Source organism: Ailuropoda melanoleuca, chromosome 4, assembly GCF_002007445.2.
Source record: "Ailuropoda melanoleuca isolate Jingjing chromosome 4, ASM200744v2, whole genome shotgun sequence".
NCBI lineage: Eukaryota > Metazoa > Chordata > Mammalia > Carnivora > Ursidae > Ailuropoda > Ailuropoda melanoleuca.
Genome location: NC_048221.1, coordinates 33,049,780 through 33,062,500, shown reverse-complemented (window position 1 = coordinate 33,062,500; position 12,721 = coordinate 33,049,780). Strand labels below are relative to the sequence as shown.

Below are 12,721 nucleotides of genomic sequence, written 5' to 3'. Positions count from 1 at the left end.
CTTCCAGGATGAATGACTCCCTTACTCTTTTAGGTGTGGACCCAGGTGGTTGGTCTAGCATTGTACACAGTTCTGTTCACATTCGTTCTTAATTCAATTAAACCAATACCAGGACAGATGCCATTCAATTCTGCTTCCACATACTCGTGGATAGAGTAGCCTTCCTCAGAGCCTTGCTGTCTTTTTCTCTGTCTTTACAACCCTACCTGTTGTCTAAACATCTGCATTATGGGACTTTGGCATGAGGCATGCTGGGATTTGCCTTGAGCTCTGCAGCTGAGTTGCTATGTGACCTCAGGCAAGTGACTTTACCTCTCTGTGTATTTCATCGTCCTTAAAAGGGGCCTGATGAGATCCCCTTTTATAGAGTTGCTGTGCATAAGCTAACAGTAAAAGTCTGTACCTTGGCTCGTAGGTGCTTGATAAATACTTGCTACTGATATAATCCTGTTTCGGTCTCTCCAATCCCTGTTCAATTATTTAATAACAAAATCAGTATCGTAGCGTATTTGAGGGCTTGGTGCAAGTTGGTTGCACTGAACTATGCTGGACCCCAGCCACATTTGATGCTCCCTGTTCATAAATACTTGAGTAATACTTTAACCCAAGAAGGCAAAGAAAAAGCAATAGGACCTGGGAGGAGTCCGCCAAGAATCCGCATGAATTGTGTACTCCAAGTGGCGCTCCTACAGTTCTGGAGCATAAATCTTCAACCCTGCAGGTCTGTTCTTTTTTGTAGACTCCAAGCCCTACAGCTTGACAACCACTTTAATTGGCTGCCAGGTCTCCCTCGGCAAAAGTCGTCCGGCACACGATGAGGCTTCCTGTCTTGTGTAAATGTTCCAGAGCTGGGCACCAATGTGTCTATTTTCAGACCCTTTCTTCATCTGCCCCCTCTGTGCCCGAGGCCCCAGGTTACATACTCACCCAGCCTTGAGACCAAAGTGTCAGCAAGGGACACGATCCTTAAATTACTCCTTTACATCCTTGCATCCTCCTTCCAGTGATTCTCCAAGTAAGGTGTACTTGTAGCCCTGGGGAACCCACACGGTTCTGTGGGTGGTACATATAGATAATCTTTTTGTACAGGGGCTGTGCCAATCTTCTCTGTATCATTCCAATTTTGGTACATGTGCTGCTGAAGCAACCACGATAATCTTTTTGGTAGGAAGTTTCTTTTAAATGAAGTGTTGATTGTTAAAGGGGAAAATTATCCAAAGTAATGCAAATGGATTTTTTTTTATAGTGAGTTAATTTTAAGGACAATGTAATTTTGAGACCCTTTCTTAGTAGCTAACACTGATGGAGTGTTCGATACATTCCAGGTAGAGCTTGCTGGGCTTTGCAGGCATCGTGGCCACTACTTCTGGTAATCGACACTATTTTTCACTCTACGCGTGAGAAAAGTGAGGCTCGGAGAGGTTCTCTAATTTCCCCAGTTATTGCACTGGAGCTGCCTGAACCTCCATGCTATTCTGCCCCATTGCTACATTCACTTTAAGCTGTTGGTCATGGAAATGAGGCCCCAAAGCAACAGATTAGGGACTTGGCGGTTCTGGCCTTGGCCCAGGAATCTGTAGATTTACCCCAGCAGATGCTGATGCAGCTTTCTGGAGACTAGCCCATAGATCCTCGAAGTTGGATGATGCCTACCACCCCTTCTGGCTGGAAAAGGTAGAAACGGATGTCACTTATTGAGCAAAGCGTGTGCTGGACACTGACCTAGGCACATCTATTCGTAATTTTATCCAATCCTCTCTCCCAACAGTGTTATTTTCTCCATTGCAGAGCTGGGAAAGCCTAGGCTGACTCTTGCACAAAGTCCTGGCTCTTATGTAGCCGAGTCAGGATGCAAACCCAGATGTGTTTATCTCCAGAGACTATGCTATTAATTTCTATAATGTAATCCTTTGAAAATATGACTAATAATTCCTGTTCCCCTTACCTCTTAACATCATTATGAAGATCAAATATAATAATGTATGTTAAAGTCATTTGTAGTATGTACAGTGCCATACTTAATCATTCAGTCAGTATTTAGTCTGATCATGTAATTTCTCTACCTAAAACCTTCCAATGGCTTTTGTCTCACTCAGAGTTAAAGTCAAAGTCCTCACAGTGAATGACCCAGCAGCCCCATCACCTGTTAGATCTCACTTTTTACTACCCCACTCTCACTCTTTACCAACCACTCCAGCCTCCTTGACTTCCTCACACACACCAGGCAGACTCCTGCCTCAGGGCCTTTGCACTTGCTGTTCCCCCGCCTGGAAAGGCTTTTCCCCCACATATCCACATGGCTTACTCTCTCATCGTCTTTGAGTCTTTGCTCAAACTTTTAGTAAGGTCTTCCACAACCACCCCAGGTAAAACTGCAACATTCCTCAACCCTCCAACCTGCTATTCTTTTTCTCTGATTTATTTTTTCCCAAAGACCTTACCACTATAGAACATACCATATATCTGATGAATTGGTTCATCTCCCTCCATTTAAACTACCAACTCCTTGAGGTAAGGGACTTCAAGTTGTCTCAACTACTTAAGAATGGTACCTCACCTAAAGTAAGCACTCAATAAATAGGTGTTGAGTGAATGAATGAATCAATGAATGAATGAAGTTAGTGAGTATTCTTATGTGCCAGGCATGGTGCCAGGTGCTGGGGATTCAAAGATGAAGCTCCTATATGCAGTAGTGGCCTTCCTGTAGTTTATTAAAGGGTTCATTTTGGTTCCCCTTTGACATTCAATTTATTTCTGGATTCTTAAATGCAAGAGCACAAATTGTAAATAAATGTGACCCGAATAAATCTTTCAGCTTCAGCTTTCCCACACTGACAAAAAGCTTGAGAGCAGCTCCCAAAACTTCTACAATGCCGGTCCTTCCCTGTCCTCACCTCGGTCATAGAGCCTCCCCTTATTCCTTCCAGGAAAAGCCCCAGAGCCTCTTGGCCTTCACCCAGATCTCCTTCCCCAGGGAAGCCAGGACTCAGCTGGATTTCAGCAGCGGTGAACACTTGACTTTTTCCCCGGGGATATGGTGTCTTAGTCACCCTATAAACTTTTAATTTTATTTAGCCATATTTTATAAGCTGGCACATTATCAGAGCTGTCTCTCTCTATGCCCTCAAGTGCCTCTGAATGTACCCATAATGCCTCTTAATTTTATGTCACTCTTTGCATCTAGTAAAATGTGGAAATACACAACAAAAGAAACTAGGAAAGACAGACGCTGGATGGTTTAGCCAAAAGTGCCTATAGAAGCCCCTTGGAGGAATAAATGTGTGCCCTTGCAAGTGCAGTGCCGTTCTCGAAGGGGAAGTCATGTCATGACCTGCACCGGTAATGCCTGGGGACACCCAACCCACCCCCATCCCATGCAAGACAGCGATTCCGTCAGGCCGTGGGGCAGCTCTGGAATTAACATGTTAGCTTTTCATCGAGATGGTAAAGGACAGAAAAATAGAAATGATGTCCAGCTCGGTGAATGTTCACGTGCTCATGCAGCCAGGAATGTGGCCAACACCCCAGAGGTGCGGGTAGCCCCTTTTGTCGCTGCCTCTCTGCAACAGTTGTCCTGCTTTTTCGTGACTTACAACCCAGAGATGAGCTTCAACCAATCTCTGTAGTTACGTGAACGGAAACATAGACTCTTAGGTGTCCGGCTTCCTTTGCTCAGGGTTGTATTTGTGAGAGCCAGCCACACTTTTGCATGTGGTTTCAGTTCATTCATTTTTATTGCTCTACAGATTTTTATTGGGAATGCATGTTTTTAGTTATTCTGATACTGACGATGGACAATTGGAGAGACTTCTGTATGCAGCTATTATGAACTGAGCTGCTATGAACATTCTAGTACATATTTTTTGATGGATATATGTATACATTTCTGCTGGGTAGGTGGTACCTTGGAGAGAAATGCTAAGGCGAATCAGCATTTTTAACAAGCAGCTCAGGCAGTGCTGACTCATGCTGAGATTTAAGAGCCATCTTGGGACGCCTGGGTGGCTCAGTGGGTTAAGCATCTGCCTTCGGCTCAGGTCATGATCTCAGTTTCCTGGGATTGGGTCCCTCATTGGGCTCCTTGCTCAGCGGGGAGCCTGCTTCTCCCTCCGTCTGCGGCTCTCCCTGCTTGTGCTCTCTCTCTCTGATAAGAAAATAAATAATCTTAAAAAAAGAGGAAGAAGAAAAAGAAATTAAAGAGCCATATGAACAGACTAACAAGTGAGTACCATTTACCAAGATGATTAATCCAGTTTGGATTACACTGCAGCACAGAAGATATGAACTAGATGTGAACTGCCCACAAGAACATTACAGTCATATTACAGAGGGTAAACAAAACAAAACAAAACAAAAACCATAGACCCAAAAAGCACATAGTGAAGAAAAACAATGAAGAGAAAATAACTCAGGGATCCAATCCAGATGTCTGTTCTAGTTTAAAAGCATATACACATATAGAGAGCAGAGTCGCAAATTGGCTTTCGATAAGAAAGGCTCTGGGTTGCATTTGTCATAGTCAGGGTTTCAAAAATCAAGAAATGTCATAAAAAGTCTTTATTTTTTATTTCTCTTTGAAAATTAAACTCCAGCAGCACTGGGTCCTCGTGCCTACATAGCTGCAACTGGCTAAAACTGAGCAACAATGGTCCCTTCAGATGGGACCTGTGGTCCCCAGGGGCAGTCGTCCCCACCAGCCCTATTGCCTCACTCTGGCCTCCCCTCATTCCCATTAGCTGCCTGACTCCTGTAGACGTTCAGCTTCCCGGTAACTGATACAGAAAATTACAATAACCATTTTCCCGTGCAACATCTGCATTAATCCACTCAAGAACCCTACAAGCCATCGAGGGCTTGCTAAGATCATGCCCATTTTGGCAGTGGGCAAGTTGAGGCTCCAAGAGCGATTTCACAAAATTGCACATCTAGCAAGCGGTAGCCTGCTGTATCCTAACCCAGGGGGCTGTTTTGAGTGGTATTTAAAAATTGTATGTCTGCTTTTTTATGTTAAGTGGTAACAAGTAAGTCAGGATATGTGTACTAAGATGCTTATAATAAAGTTCAGAGAAGTTTTTCTGAAGGGCATTAGCAGAGGGAAAGGGTTGTGTGGAATGAAGTGTTCACAGACACGCTTCCCCCAAGGACATGGGTTCTCCTCTGATCCTTGACCGCTGACTGAGGAAAGGGGGAGTGGTGGCCTTCTGAGCCAAGGCCCAGCTGGAGCAAAGCCAAGGAGTCTGAACTAGGCAGAGGGGATAAGGTGGGAATGGACAAGACAGAGGTCCAGAGGTGTATTGGGAAGCGAGCCTCCTTACACAGCTGGCTGTGGCTAGGTTGCTTTGGGCCAAGGTCTTCACCTTGCTGAGTCTGGTTCCATTCAAGTTCTCTAGCTCACGAGGTTCGAGAGGACGAAAGGAAATTCTGTATGCTGTTCGTTGACGTTGATTCATCTTCATGACGATGAATAGCACAGCACTGACACTGGAAACCACGAGTCTAGGGATGTGGATGGCTAGGTGCTGGAGTGGAGAACTGAGGGCCTCCCCAGGGGATCTGAGGTAGCAGCGAGCAAGATCTCCATGCTCACGCCATGACATAGCCATGACATAAGACATTATATGAGCTCCAGGTGCATGACATAGGATCCGGTGTTTGTATATATTGGAAAATGATCACCATAGTAAGTCTGGTTAACATCCTCCATTATACATAGTAACAATTTTTTCTTGTGATGGGAACTCTTAAGATATACTCTCTTAGCAACTTTCAAATATGCAATATAGTATTTTATACTATAGTCACCATGCTGTACTTTCTATCCCCATACTCATTTTTCTCATAACTGAAACTTCCTATCTTCTGACTCCCTTCACCCATTTTGCCCCCACTCCCCACCACCTGCTTCTGGCAACTACCAATCTGTTCTCTGTATCTATGTATGAGCCTGGTTGGGGTTTTTTTAGATGCCACATGTAAGTGAGATCATTGGTGTTTGTCTTTCTCCATCTGACTTGTTTCACTTAGCTTAATGCCCTCGTGGTCCATCCCTGTTGTCTCAAATTGCAAGATTTCATGCTTTTTTATGCCTGAATAATATTCCAATAGTCTAATATATATATTCTAACATTATGAATATTGTGAACGTATTGTTATATATATAGTGTATGTGTGTATGTATTGTGTATAGTGTGTGTGTGTGTATAAACACATTTTCTTTATCCATTCATTCATTAATGGACAGTGAGGCTGTCTCCGTGCCTTGGCTATTGTAAATAATGCTGAGAGAACATGGGTGTGCAGAGAGCTCTTTGAGTTAGTGTTTTCATTTTCTTCAAATAAATACCCAGAAGTGGAATTGCTGGATCACCAAGCTTCCTCTTAAGCTCACGAGCCACAGCTGTATCACCTTGCAAAGGAAATGGAGTTACTATGATTCGTTTAGACCAAGCTTTCTCCACCATGGCACTATTGGCATTTTGGGGAAGATAGGTCTTCGTCAGGGAGCCTGTCTTACACAGTATGCAAAGTTTAGACACATCTCTGGCCCCTACCCATTAGATGCCAGGAGCAGCCCCTTTGTCGTGATAACAATGTCTTTGGGCTTTGCCACAGGTCTCTTACAGGGCAAAATGCCTCCGGGTGAAAAACGGGTGAATTGTACTAACCAGCACTCAATCCTCCCAGGAGATGGGAAAGGATCGCCTTCCCCAAAACACCTGACAAAGTCACTCTCTGACACCACTGGCATTCTGTCAGCCAGGAATGAAGCAGAGGGCTTGAGAGGGGCAGAGAAGGGGACCCTCAGGTCTGACACTGGTGGGGAATTGGTAGAACTAGACGGAAGTAAGAGGCCTCAGAAGCAAGACTGGGAGCTGTCCCAGTGTTGGTAACCTTGGCCTGTAGACGGGAAGGAGGGTGGAATGAGCATTAGAGAGGACCTCCAGTTGCCAACCCTATAGGGGCCTCTGTGTGAACTTTGATTTTAATCCTCTCAGGGCTACAGGGAAGACATGAAGCTTGGGCCATTTAACCCTAAGAGGGTTACAACAGGATCTGTGGTACCGACCCTGCAGGAGACAGACTAACTTTTTCTTGTTCCGTGGATCCCTTTGGCAGTCTGGAGAAGACTAATGAATCCCTTGTCAGGATAATATTTTTAAACTGCGTAAAACAGAATATCAGTACATGCAGTTGTTTTGGGACAGTGAAAGGATGCCAGTGAGTTCCTTCTCTCTGAGGACTTAGACAGGGGAAGTGGTTAAAGGGATCCCAGGGGCAATTTCTGTTCCATATNTGTTTTGGGTTTTTTTTTTTTTTTTTTTTTTTAGGATTTTATTTATTTATTTGACAGAGAGAGAGAGAGAGAGAACAAGCAGGGGGAGGGGCAGTCAGAGGGAGAAGCAGACTCCCCACTGAGCAAGTAGCCCAATGTGGGACTCGATCCCATGACCCTGGGATCATGACCTGAGCCAAAGGCAGATGCTTACTCGACGGAGCCACGCAGGCACCCTGAGTTTGGGCTTTTAAACCCTGCTCAAATTGATTCTCTTTTAATTTTATTTTTCTTATTATTAAACAAATGCATACTGATTGGGAAAAAATGAGAGATTATAGAAAAGTATAAAGAAAAAATATTGTTCATATTCCCATCACCCAGAAATAATCACCATTACAATTTTTGTTGGCCCTTCAGACTTGTGTGTTTATATACATATATACATATGGACAAAGACATACATAGGGATACACTTTTTCACCAAAGTGGGACCCCGCATAATTATTTATCAAATAAAATTATTTATTTTTTTTTCATTTAGCAGCTTAGGAACATTTTTCTCTGTTAGAAAATAGTACTCTAGATTGGGGACAGCAAACCATATTTCACAAGCCAAATCAGGCCCTCTGCCTGTTTGAGTAAATAAAGTTTTACTGGAACACAAGCACGCCTATTCATTTACATATTGCCTTCTCCCTACAATGGCAGAATTGAGTAAAGTTGACCCTTGAACAACATGAGTTTGAAGTACACAGTCCACTTATATGTGGATTTTTTTTTGTCAATACAGTACAATACCGTAAATGTATTTTTTCTTCCTTGCGATTTTCTTAATAACCTTTGCTTTTCTCTCACTTACTATATTTTAACCACACAGCGTATGATACATATAACATACCAGATAGGTGTTAAGCAACTGTTTGTTATCAGTAAGGCTTCCAGTCAACGGTAGGCTATCAGTAGTCAAGTTTTGGGGAATCAGGAGTTATATGCAGAGGGCACCTGGCTGGCTGTGAGTTTGAGCCCCATGTTAGGTGTAGACATTACCTAAAAAATAAAATCTTAAAAAAAAAAGTTATATGCAGATTTTTGACCTCAGAGGTGTTCGGCACCCCTGTTCCTCACATTGTTCAAGGGTCAACTATAGTTGTGACCAAGAGAGTATGCCCCATGAGCCTACAACATTTATTATCTGAACCTTTATAGAAAACGTTTGGGGACCCATGAGCTAGAGCATGGATTTTTAACCTCAGGGCTTATGAATTTGGGTTGAGAAAAAGATTATATCTTTATTTTCACTGACTCTCACTGATATTTGACATTTCTTTTTTTTTTTTTAAGATTTTATTTATTTATTTGACACAGAGAGCGAGAGAGCACAAGCAGGGGGAGCAGTAGAAGGAGAGGGAGAAGTAGGCTCCCCGCTGAGCAGGGAGCCCTATGTGGGGCTTGATCTCAGGACCCTGGGATCACGACCTGAGCCGAAGGCAGATGCTTAACCATCTGAGCCACCCAGGCACCCCATTGACATTTCTTCCAGTTATTGATACGGGCGACAAATCACAGTCATGTTAGCAGCACCCGTGAATCTGTCTCGATCTCGTCTCGCATATCTTGATGTATTTATGTTTCCCAATACTTCAAAATTATAACTATTAGACCTACGAGATCTCAGTTTGTGCCTGTAAAAAGAAGAATCACATTTATTAATATATTACAACTTTTTAAATGGCTGATTATTGCCACAAATGTTTTCTTTGCAATCCTGTGTATTCTGTTTTATACAGTTAAAAACATGATTGAGAAGGGATCCATGAGGTTTCTCCAGACTGGCAAAGGGACCCATAGAACAAGACAAGGTTAAGAATTCCTGATGTAAGTAATTTTTTTTTTTTTTTTTTTTTTTTTTTTTTAAGTAGGATCCATGCCCAACATGGGGCTTGAACTCACGGCCCCAAGATTGAGAGCTGCATGTTCTACCAACTAAGCCAGCCAGGCGCCCCAGTGTAGGGAGTTCTTAATGAGGCCATGTATTATTCCATTGCTATTTAACCAACATGCAGTCTATTTCAAAATAGTCACTCCTTTTCTTAAAAAATATTTTTAATCCCATGTTGTACACATATCTTTATGTCCTTGTTCAGTTGTTTACTTAGAATACATTTCTTTTTTTTTTTTAAGATTTTATTTATTTATTCAACAGAGATAGAGACAGCCAGCGAGAGAGGGAACACAGCAGAGGAGTGGGAGAGGAAGAAGCAGGCTCCCAGCGGAGGAGCCTGATGTGGGACTCGATCCTGCAACGCCGGGATCACGCCCTGAGCCGAAGCCAGACGCTTAACGACTGCGCCACCCCGGCGCCCCCTAGAATACATTTCTTAAAGTAAACTGTTGGATCAATTGTGATACACATTTTTTGCAAGTCCCCCGATACCTGTTGCCAAATATTTAACAGTAACAAGGATGGTGGTGGTGGTGGTGGTGGTATGACCATGGTGCTTACTTCATACCAGACACTACACTAAGCATCTTACACGTAATAGCTCATTTAATCCTCCAAGGACACCGTTACCGTCCCCTTGTACAGAAGAAGAAACAGAAACAGGGAAGGAAACTCTCCCAAAGTCACACAGCTGCCAGGTAACAGAGCTTGGGTTTATTATTATTATTTTTTTAATTTTATTTATTTGACAGAGAGAGAGAGAGAGGGTGAAGGAGAGCACAAGCAGGGGGAGCAGCAGGCAGAGGGAGAGGGAGAAGCAGGCTCCCCGAAGAACAGGAAGCCCAGTGCAGGGCTTGACCCCAGGACGCTGGGATCATGACCTGAGACGAAGGCAGATGCTTCACCGACTGAGCCACCCAGGTGCTCCCCAGAGCTTGGATTTAAACTTGGGTAGGGTGGCTTCGCAGTTTTCAGTTTCCAAAAGATGGTAAACCCGCTGCCCAGGATGCTGAGATACAATGACAACTCCTTGTCAGCCCGGACAAGACCAGGAGGGGAAAGTATCACAGGAAGAAGGACGAAGGGGACAAGCAGGAGGGGCCGCAGAGGGGCAATGTGGCCAGAGCAGAGAGTGGATAGAGATGAGGTCAGAAGGAAGGGAAAAGCCCAGATATAGATATATGTATATATAAAACATATGTAACCGATTGTCCAGTTACTGTTTATGTGTGTGTGTGTGTGTGTATACACACATAGACTTGTGTAAATCTGTGAAGACTTCAGATAGATTAGTGGTTGCCTGGAGCCGGCTGATGGGGGAATTGAGGTGTGCCACCTGAAAGGGTGAAAAATGTTCTAAAATTGATTATGGTGACAGTTGCCCAACTCTGCGGACACACTAACACACACTGAAATGTACACTTTAAATGGGTGAATTATAAGGTTTGTGAATTACGTATCAATGATGTTTTTCTCCCAAAGGAAAACATATTTACCTAATCATCTAAGACAAGAGTGTGAGTCATGAAGACCGTCATGTCTGATGACGGAAAGAGTATATGGGACAGGAAGTCAGAACCCCTACGCCCATGTGACCGTCTGGTACCTCATCTATTCACAGCACCTACACTACATACTTAACCACATGGTTTGTTGAGATGGTGACATGACAACTTATTCTTTCGTGTCACAATTTACTGATCACCTACTATGTGCCAGGTATTGTTCTAGGGGCTGGGATACAGTAGTGCAAAAGCATGCAGCCTGCTTTCGAAAAGGCTTTTCTAGCAGAAGAGACAGGCAATAACTAACTAAATAAATAAATATAGTGGGTGATGCTACCTGTGAAAAAGAAAAAGAAAGCCAGGTAATGAGTTGGAGAGCAAGGGCCCTATCACACATTCCAAGAGCGCATGATACATGGAGGCGCTATTCAGAGAAGGCCTCAATGATGAGGTGGCATTGGAGGGGTTAGAGAAATAATATAAATGAGCAAGTTTTATGAACGGCAAATATTAAAGAATATTTATTATTATTACTGATCACATAACTACATGTATGTACTCTGCACAACATAACTAAAATTTCAGATTTCTCTTTTTAACCACAATTGCATCCATTATGGACTGAATTGTGCCTCCCTGAAATTCATATATTGGAACTCTAACCCTCAATGTGACTGTATTTGGAAACTGGGCTCTTAGGCGATCAAGGTTAAATGAGGTCACGAGGGTGGGGCCCTAATCTGATAGGACGGGTGTCCTGGTAAGAAGAGAGAGATGCCAGGAGTGTGGCACACTGAGAAAAGGCCAGGGGAGGACACGGTAAGGAGGTGGCTTTCTGTAAGCCAAGGAGCAAGGCCTTAGGAGGAACCAACAGTGCTGACACCTTGACCTTGACCTTGACCTTGGACTCCCAGCCACCACAATTGTGAGAAAATAACTTCCCGTTGTTCAGGCCATCCAGTCTGTAGTATTTTGTTATGGCAGCTGTGGCATAACTTACTCTGGAAAAATTTGTGCATTAAACTCAGGAATTTAGCGAAAGTGGGTGGCTCAGTCGGTAAATTGTCCACTCTTGATTTCGGCTCAAGTCATGATCTCAGGGTGGTGAGATCGAGTCCCACATCAGGCTCCACGCTGAGCATGAAGTTTGCTCACGATTCTCTCTCTCTCTCCCCCTCGGTCCCTCCCCGCCCAGCCTCAGTGCACATGGGCACACGCGCTATCTCTCTCTCTCTCAAAACAAAACAAAACAAAAAACATAGGAGTTATCTGTTTCTTCAGTCTTTGAAAACTGCGTTTGTCCTCCAAGGTTACCTTAAAGGTACTTTTCTGATAAATAGTTCAATTTTCTTCCATGACAATTTGGTGATTTTAAATTCTCTCGGAAGAGTGTTCATTTCTTTGAAAGCCTCAAACACATTAATAAAAAGGGTATCTCTTTTTCCTTTGCTTTTTTTATTTGAAATTTTCTTTATTGTACTTTCTCTTTTTTCCTAGTTAAAAATTTCCCGAGATTTATCTATTTTGCCTTTTCTTTTTTAGTTCCTAGAAGTATTTATCAATTGTATGACTATTCTTTTCCAAATCCACTAATTTTTGCTATAATATTTATTAATTTTTTCTTCTTTTTCCAATATGGATATTTTGTCATTTTGTTAAGTTTTCATATCGAACACTCGCCTTATTTACTTCTATTCTTTCTTGTTTAATAATGCATATATTTAAGCCAATAATTTTGCTAATGCTTTGGGTTTGCTGGTTTTCTAAAGATATTCTCTTTTCATTAATTTCCAAATTGTCAGTAAGTGTATTTTTTATTTCCTTTTTACCTCAGTAGTTTGGGGGAAAGTATTTTTTATTTATTTCTAAGATTTATAACATACTTTTATTATTTATCTCTAATTTTATTGCACTATGTTCAAGATACTTACTGTGCGTATTTCCATTTGAGGAAGTTACTTTCTCAATGTGCTAACACATGGTCAATTTTTATAAACA

The 12,721-nt window shown here is 42.6% G+C and overlaps 1 pseudogene; it reads right to left on the bottom strand.

Annotated features, from left to right (window-relative positions):
• Positions 1-1,081: 1,081 nt before the first annotated feature.
• On the bottom strand, positions 1,082-1,147 carry LOC117802112 (annotated as a pseudogene).
• Positions 1,148-12,721: the final 11,574 nt, after the last annotated feature.